Genomic DNA, 10,057 nt, shown 5'->3' on the forward strand with positions numbered 1-10,057 from the left:
ATTCAGCAAAGCATATAATGGGTTTTTTACAAATATTTGTTCCATGCAAATATTTTTTAAAAATTCTTTCCGGGAAGAAAAAAAAAACATGTCAAATACCATCGCGCCAGTTGGTTACATCGCTATCTCAGTCCCTGTCCTCATTGAGACCCGTCCACCAGCAGGTCTCAATGAGGGGAGTCACATTCACCTGCTACATGACAAACATTTACTTATTTGGACATCACTCCAGGAGTTGGGGGTGTAATAAAAACAAAAACAGGATTTTTAAGCCTCTTTCCACTTTTGTGCGAAAAAAAATACAAATATTTTTGCTGCCTCAACAAATACAGATACAAATACTGGGCTCTCTGCACATCCCTACTATTTACAGCAGCCGGACGGTGTGTGTGGTATCAAACTAAAATACTGTACCCATGATCTTCACATTGAAGGAGCATGTTAGTATCGCTTCATCCATACTTTACCATGGCTGCCACCTGTTACAACATATTCTAACTCACATCACAAAACTTTCCCAGTACAATTCTGTGTAACATTTAATTTCATGTAAAACATCAAAGTAAAGATGAAGGCTGCAGCATAACGTGAGCACATGTGCATGTTTCAAAGCCTTTGCCAGATGACTCTTATTATCAATACCATGTGGCACAAGAGTGCTGAGCACATCACTATGGAATACACACACACACACACGCACACACATTGTCTTCTGTGTTGCACTGGCAGGCAGTAATACCAGTATTAGCATATGAAAGCAAGCAGCTGGAAGGTGTAGCTGTCACTGTTGTTGTTGTTGTTGCTTGTGTTATCCATTTGGACGGCAGATCCTCTGTTCTTGCTATCCCCTCGTCTTACTAACGTTCACTGTTGCACTACCTCCTATCTCTCTGTGTGTCAGTCATGCTCCTTTTTTTCTGACTATATGACTGATCACATCCCTCGGGGAACGTAAGGGACATACAGTACAGTATGTATAAAGAGTGGACACTCATTACAGACAGATCTGACAAATATGGTGTAAACAGGCTTTGCTTTGTATATTTTGTGTAATCTTTCTGTCACAATACTGACTTTCAGGAAATCCCAAAAGTTATTTCCTAAAAGTTTTTCCCTCTAATCTAGAAATTGGTGTGTTCATTTATTAAATTGAAACTGCTGAAGAAATCATTTTTTACTTGAGCAGCGATTCCTCAGAACCCCCGAATAATGCGAGTTACGGTGTAAAAAAGAAGTTACAGTAGATCACTTATCACAGGCTGTAAGTTGAGTTGAAAGACAGAGCTGCCCTCAGCAAAGAACACTTTATCTCAGATAACAGCAGGGTGCAACCTACCGACTCAACACTCTCTTCTCGTGTCTGTTTCTCTGTCTCTCTCTTTCACTCAAAGATGTAAATGTTCAAACGGACTAATTCCTTCAAAGCAACGATGAGCATGAAAGACCAGTCTCCGCCCTCATTGCTAATTGATGGCCTTGCATCTCAGCATGAAAGCTAGATGAGCCTTGCTTGAGACTCTCATTAGTGGTAACTACACTACAGTTAGCTCCATTAAAATTACATTACAGACATCCTGGACACACCTTATAGTGATCTCCTTTCAGTCTTATTCATTCACTTTAAATGTCATTTACAGCACATGCAAGCAAGCTAAATGAACCTATTGTGCTTAAAATGGAAGGATGTCCCCACTGTTTTTCATATGGTCTCACTAATTTTACATTTACATAACAGTAAAGACACGCTCTTAATAAATAGAAGAAGGTTGTGTGATAAAAGAAATATTCTCTGATCATGAAGGAGGTTTCAAACAAAAAAATATTTACTCTCTTCCACATCTGCATTTTGTCCAACATAAGCATCAAGCACAGCTCTTTACTGTCTCGTGACTGGTCGAATCAAAAGAGCATGCTTCTTCTTTTTCAGATTGTGCCTTTCCCCTGGGAAATCTGGTAGATGCTAGATTTTGGCTCTAGGCAGTTGTTGAACCTCAGACACAACAGCGACATGACAGAGTGACTGACAACATTTCCCAGCTGGTATGGCAGCACCTGGAGATCCTCCAGAGAGAGCTGGAGGACGTCTTTGATGCAGCGCTTGCCCTCTGTTGCCACTGTACCCTTAACCTGAAGGAACCGCTGGAAAATAGACAGATAAATGCAGATGAAGCTGTAAAAGTAAAGAAACTTTCTCTTATGAGGAGTAATTCATTATTTTGCCACTGGGCACAGCAGAACAATACATAAATACAACTTTGACACATGTTGTCAGTGTTGACTATATAAAGTTATGGCAGATGCTTTAGCAAAGAGTTTATTTTCACAGCCAGCAGATACAGAGCATAATTAACATTCATTTGAAGCTGTGTTTCTGGCCATCTGGTTAATATAAATCCAGTTTTTTCACTCACCTTTAAGCTGCTTAGTCTTGAGCATCTCCTGAGGGAAATTTTGGGTTCTTTTGCTGCTAAATGTTCCATTATGTGCACCAGCTACTTGCTAACTTTGTCTGCCAGCTGTTTGGTGCTGAACAGGTAGCATATAGTGGGTTTATTAGCTGCTGAAAACAGCTGCCTGCTGGGAACTAGGATGATGACAGCAACAATGGACTAAACCAAAAATCAAGACAATGAGCTGAAAGACATTAAAACACTCTGTGGAGATGTGGGTTCATCACTACGAGCCACACTTATCACAATACACAAGGTCTGTTGTCTGTTGCTGCAATAAGAATATTGATTAGTGCAGCTTTAAACATGCTTTAGAGTTTAAAACAAATCATATTTAACAATATAATAAATGGTATGAGAAACTGTTTTCTTAAGTTCAGTTATCTTAACGTAACCGTGAATCCTCTTTTCAACACACACATACACACACATACAGGTTCATCCCAGGCAGCAGCCTGACTTTGATAAACACATCAAATGTGCCATGTATTTTGTCTCTAAGGAGGAAATGAAGAAAATTGTGCTACTACTTTATGATTTCTCTTCTGTTCTCAAAATGTCACATCTTTACGCCATCTTCCCACTCAGCGGGTTGTTCATTAATGTTGTCAGTGACCCTACAGGGGTGCAACAGGGACACCTCTGCAGGAACAAACTGTCCTTTACAGAAAGAAAAAAAAGGTTTTTTAGGTCCTTATGTGCTGATTCGGTGCCAAACTTGGAACTAGTGACATTTTCAAAGGGTTTGACCTTTGGCACTTACCTTGTTAATGTTGGTGTCTTTTTACTCAGCCTTAAGCTGGTGTTTTATTTGATCATACATTAACTGATGTGGGTAGTAGATGGGAAATGCTCATATGTGTTGTTTAGGAAAACACAAAGACCTTTTTTTTTCTTTCATTAATGTAGTTATGAGCTTGTTGAAAGAGTCATCTGCTGTCTCACAACAAAAACAGCACCCAGAGTGATGATCCTTTAACTTATCAGATATCCATGTGTGGCTGGGAGTCAGTTATCCCATACATGTAGGATGATATGCACACCAGCCGGATAGCTCTCTGAGTGCAACAGGAGAGGGTGCAGAGAGACTTGTTTCCATGGCTTTTTAAAATATTCAGTGGTGAAGGTGAAGATGATGGTACAGGTTTGTGAGGCACTCTGGCTTAGATAGCGCAAATAAAAGTAGTATTTCTTTGTACTGCAGTCTGACAGCCAATTTCTTTTACAGTTATCGGGGACCAATAAAGAGAAAAGGGAAGAGAGAGAATTTTCTTTTTTATTGAAGTCATCTTATCATTTTTAGACCAAATCTTTAGGAACACTCAAAGCTCCTCCTCCTTTCTCCTCTTCATCTTTTCTCCCAGTCTCCGATTCTTTTGCCTTGACTTCTCAGCTCCACTCATCTGAACAACAGGGCCGTGGGGTCATGTTTATAATCTGCTGAGCACAATGAGATACAGGCGCTATAATGCAACAGCCACTCATAATCCAAAAGCCTTTCAGGAAAAACAACGCCCATAAAAATCCGGGATTATGTTGTTCCGCACTGCTGGTTCGGGGACAGGAATATCTGTCGTTCCTTCTGTCTTTCTTTTTTAAATCCTCTCTCACTCTCAGTTTTTTTTGTCTTTCTCTCTTACAGCTTTTCTCTCCCTCCTTTTCTAAATCTCATAAACGGCTTTAGTTCTTATCAGGATGGGATCAGACAGAAAAGGCTCTATTTGGGGACTGAAGAGAAAAGTTTTCTGTAAATGCATTTGTCAGGTTTATACTGTACTAACAGTACAGTTAGGAGAGACTCACACAGAGAGAGAGAGGCAGAGAGCATATAGTTTCTGAGGGTTTAGAGACTGTTCTTCCCCTTGCATTGAAAAGTATTAGTAGATACTATGCCCTCAACCCATCCCTGCATCCAACACCCTGCCTCACTATGGCTCAGTGTACATAAGCTGGATTAGAAGGTCTGACACAAACACAAGCATGGATGCACGCCTTTAGCTTTACATATTTGAGCAGCACAGCTGGCTATGTGGCCCAAGTGATAAAACTTTTACTGTCTCCTCAATTCTTGTTTTCTTTGTTGTTGTTTTCTTTCATGTCCACGTGGCTCGCTCATCCCTGTAAAGCCTTAAATAAAGGAGGCAATTGTTTTTAAAGTCCTTGTGAACACAGTCCGCCAAACAAAAAGTCTGCTCAGCCTGGATCATACTCACACAGGTTTAAATTGCCTGATACTCAAACAACATCCCGCCCATACAAATGTGTGTCTATAACCCGCAGAGACATCACTGTGCAAAGCACGGCCACTGAAAGCAATTCAGTCCGTTTGTGTACGCTGCCAGTGGGACCACACTGCATTCATTCATCCGCCTCACCCCTCCCTCACCCTTCCTTTTCCACCTGCTTCTCCCTTTCCCCTCGCTGCTCTCCTGCGACCTCCTCATTTCCCCTCTGATGACAACACCTACACATGATTAATGATAATCCATGCTGGCCATCGGCTGCGATTCGGGAGCATTTTATATGAGAGGCAGCAGGGGGAATATTAACTCCCTCTTTCTCTGTTCCCAGTAGTATCTTTTACTCAACTGACTCCAGCGTACTGAGGAAAAAGACAGCAGAGGGAGCCAAGATGAAAGACGCAAACAGTGAGCCCACATTCTCTGCTACTAATAGCACTATTTTGAAGAAAAATCTGCTCCAAGCACGAGTAGGAGGAGGTAGACGAGGGCGGTGGTTATAAATGTCATCTTGTGGAGAAATATCTTATTATTTGGTTTTGGCCTAGTTTAAAAAATCCCAAACTTATCTTCTGCAGGGGTGAACGAGCACATGAAATAATGTGAAAGAAAAAGTTTATGACAGACTCAAAGTTTCAGTCATGGACTTTCATCAGGCATCATATTCACAGTGCGAAACAACACATTTTTATACTAAAGCCAAAGGCTGTAACAACCAATCAAAAAGTGGAGCCATATCTTAAACTCCTGAGACAATTAAGACATCAATAATTGATTTTTTTTGTTGTGTTAGAAAGTTATCAATTGAATTATTTATATATTGTCCCTGTCCTGATGAAAAGTATGTATTTAATGTATGATCTGTTTTTCTTCAAGGCTGTGAAGATATTCCCAGTCTGAATATGAGACATGTTGTCTGGTTATTATATCGCCCTTTTAAACTTTTTATGTTGATAAAAGTCATTAATTTACCTTGCCATTCTAGTCTTATATTTTATCCAAAAAAAAAAAATTCTTATTTTTCTTTTCTTTTGTCTATTTTCATTCACATTCTTTGATATGTATTTTTTTGGCTTCTGTTATTTGTCTCAGGTGTTTGGCTCCCCTCTCTGATTGGTTGTTACAGCCTGTAATTTTAGTATAAACATGTTTTGTTTCACATTTTGAATTCTGATTTGTTTTGTCTTTAATAAACTCACCAGCAATATGGGGGAATTCAACTTTTTCTCATGAAAAGGAGCCCAGATGGCCATCTCTATTCTTTTAACCAGACCACGTCAGATGGTTGTCTAATGACTTCATCAACCATCAAACAAAAGACTGAGAGCGGCATCAAACAGAGGTTGATAAGCTGATTTCCTTCTGTTCCTTCAGCATTCCTCAACGTCCACTCTCTTTCTATTCATTGAGCATGCAGAGATAATAACATTCACGCAGGTTGTACTGACTAAGTAACACCACTAAGTGTCACTGTGTGCTTATATTTCAGCTGTGTCGGTGGCGTAAAGGTGAAGTGAGGACATCTAGTCCACCTCCTCTCTCTCGAGTAAACTTCCACTGGGACATGATGGGTGACTCAGTAGCTCACAACAACTTTAAGCCTGTTCTCTTGTTTTTTCTGTGTTCACTGATCCACAATGATGACCGGCGTGGGGAAAATGATGAGAAATGCCAAGTCTGGGTTTCACAGAGATATTATTGATATTTTGATGTTTTGTCCTGAGGGTGAGTGAGGGTGTACGACCACAACACTGAGTTACATAAACACTGATAAATCGATAAGAGGCTTAGGTCATTGTGTGTTCAACTTTTGATGCACAAGCGGTCCTTTCACAGTGGTACTTGTGGTATGTTAATCTCTCATCTCATTTTGTGTGGGTGTCTTCATACTTAAAAAAAACTAGTAGCTAACTTCCCTTGAAAAGCACCAATGTTTTAGATTTAGAAGATTTAGAAAGACACACATAAAACACTTGACACTCTGATGATTTACTACCATCTAATCTGTAGTGGTTTAATAATCATTTCTATTAATCTGTGCATTGATTCTCACATCAGATTTTCATCGAATTAAAAAAAACACCAACTCACTCTCTTCCTGTGACAAAGTCTAGCTTACTTTTAGCAGTGTGGGTGGTGACAAGTATTCCCCTTGAGGCTTACTGTAGCCGCTGAGACCGTTCATTATTACAGAAAAATCTGTGTACTCGACTTTACTCACATGCAGATGTCACTGCGGATACTGATCATTTCAGTACTTCCGCTACATTCTCGGGTGTTGCAACAGTTAAGTATTCCTTAGCCCACACTAGAAAATCAACCACTCACAACACATGCTGGTGATACTGGATATAACAGATGAAGAATTTTGGGTCTTTTTGTTTATTTAAATGATTCAGAATAACAGTGTCAGCTCATCATCAATCATCCATTTCAGATTATAATTTAAGTATAAAGAAATAACAGTGGTTAGATGTGAATAGAGATGTTTTTTAAAGCTATAAGTTTTGTTGTAACAGCTCTTCTGTGTTGTCCAGCAGCACAAAGCATGAAATTAAAGGTGTGTGCGTAATGGTTAAGGTCCATACAACATAACCACAACATCCGCAGTTTGACTCTTTGCCAGCAGACCCTGTGTTTCCTGTCTCTCTTCACTGACTGTCAAATAAAGGCAAACTCTCCCCCAAAAAATAATCTTAACAGAAAAAAATCCCCCACAAATTTAAGGGTTAAGTGCACGGTCACATCAGAAAGTGGCAGTTCCTATGTGAAATAAGTGATACTGGAAGCTTGATGTTGACACAACTTGTGCTCCCAGGTTGCTAATCAGACATCAAGTTACCATAGTTAGTCTAATTCAAAGGAATGTATTGGTACCATCTACTCCTGTCTCATGATTGACTGCAAACTATGCCACATCTCTGTTGTGGAGCAGTTTACACTCTGGCAGAGGAAAGTATTTTAAATTGGAGGATGTGTCACAGTTAATATGATATTTTTCTCTCTATATTCACTGGTTTCTCTGGTCCTTCAAAGGTCAGTACTGTCAAGGTGAACTACAACTGGTTGACATGACACAAATTCACATCTTGCTAAAGTTGAACTCTACCTAAAAGCACTGCACTGATTTCTCTGTAATTAATACAACTGGACTGTCTCTCAAATAAACAGAAATAAGCAGAGGCACCTTGTCTATGGAGGGTTAGAGAGAGTATTGGAGAGTTGTAAATCCATATGCAGGGTTACGTTCCCTCTGAACTCTGGCTCCACTTCAAACACTCATCTTTCTCCAGTCAACACACATCAGCCGGCAGCTCCCGCTTCCCCGGCAGCTTACAGAAATAGCATCAGTATTCTATGGGACTGGGAGGTGCCACTGTGCACCGTTTTATCTCAAACTACAGTATGTGGTTATTACCATGGAAACTGCAGAGAACTGTCCAAATTACTGTCAAAGTGCCAGGATGCAGAGAAGTCAAATACATTCAGTTTGTTGTGAAAGCTTGCGGCTCCAACCTCTCAACAACAAGGCTTTTGTTTTGACCATTTTTTTTTTACTCATGAGAAGCAAAAGTGATTCACTTGAAATTTGCCATTAGGTGTTTTTCTTTGGGTACAATAAAACTTCCTGATTTGACTTTATAAGAGCCGTGTCCTGATATGATTGTGAGTGCATATAATAGGCAACTGTTGGTTTATAATAAGACCACTGTAGGTCACGAAATGCTCGTCTCACCCTGGAGCTGCAGTGTTTTTGTGCTGTACTGAACTCTTGGGTGAATGAACTTGTGACCTCGTGAGAGAATGGCATGTCAAAAAGCTTAAATCCCTGTTGTGTGATTTCCTGTTGCACTGTGGGAGAAAAACACTTGGGTCAAAGTCCATTTCCTTACACAAGGAATAAATAAATTAAGGAATAATAATAATAATAGAATATAAATATAAATTTCTAATATAAATATATTATAATATGTGTTCCAGTCAGCATTTATAAAACTCTGAGGAACACTGTCACATTGCTTATAAGATCTTTAAAACACAGACCACCTTTTTATATAAATGATGTCATTATTTTCTAACCGTAAAGGGGCGGGGTCCTTATAACGGTTAAATCCTTTCAGCCAATAGCGTGCAGGCGCTGAACTCTCAAACTGCAAGACGCCGTGATGCATTCAAGTAATATCGGGAATTTTACTGGTCGTGATTTGATCGCTGTGAACCGAGCCAAGAGTATGGCATGCAGCTGACCCTGTGTCCAAAACAGGGCGTCACCAGGATTTAAAAAATGCTCATGCACACGACTTTTATGGGAAAGAGTTTTTGTGTCTGTTTCATTCAACTAGCAACTAACATGTAGGCTTATGGTTGTGCAGTTTCATTATTTCTAGACGCATTTTTATGAAAAGGTCTTTATATTTTGTTGTAAGTTTTACATAAAATGTGTGCATGGAACCAAAGACACATTATAGTTGATGGCAAAGTAAATTATACACTGTTAAATGCATTTTGATATCTGTGACCGTCTTCTCTAAAGTACACAAAAATAAAAATAAACAGAAAACAATGTAAAACAAACAAACAAACAAACAAAAAACCCAACAACAACAACAAAAAAATCGTCCTGGAGCCACTCACAGCTGGAAGGAAATGCAAAAAATGTTGATGGTGTTGTTTGGGTTCTGGAAACAGCTCGGAAAACTCATAGAGAGTATACAAAGTAATTTAAAAAAATGTAAAATATACATATATATCATATATGTGTGTGTGTGTGTGTGTGTGTGTGTGTGTATACATATATATATATATATATATGTATACACACACACTCAATATGGCTTGTAGAGTCATAAAATGAGCATTATTCCTCATATTGCCAATGCAGTACAAAGATGCAAAGATGTTGCTGCGTTATTTCTTCAATCAACCATCAGTTAGTTTTATTATGGTTACTACAAGAGCTTAAACGTTTAGTTGTGTAATTGATTAATTGTTAATAATTGTATTATAAAAAATAATAATAATAAATAATCAATTATTTTGATAATGGATGAAATCTCTCAAATGTATCATTCAAAAATGTCCAGGCTTTCTCGTGTGAGTATTTGATACCTCTCTTTGTTGCATATGATAAAGTCAATTCAGTATCTTTGGGTTTTGGATTTATAATCATGAATAAATTATGTTGGGCTCTGGAAAATTATAATGACCTGTTTCCAGACATTTCATAGACAAAACGATTAATCTATTAATGGAGACAATAGTAGTCAGATTAATCGATTTTTTAAGTAACGTTTACAGCTCTATTATTACAGCACTTGGCAGTTGGCAAAATTGAGTTTCCGAGGGGGCCCTGAACGCAGCATTATG

This window comes from Thunnus albacares, chromosome 5, assembly GCF_914725855.1.
Source record: "Thunnus albacares chromosome 5, fThuAlb1.1, whole genome shotgun sequence".
NCBI lineage: Eukaryota > Metazoa > Chordata > Actinopteri > Scombriformes > Scombridae > Thunnus > Thunnus albacares.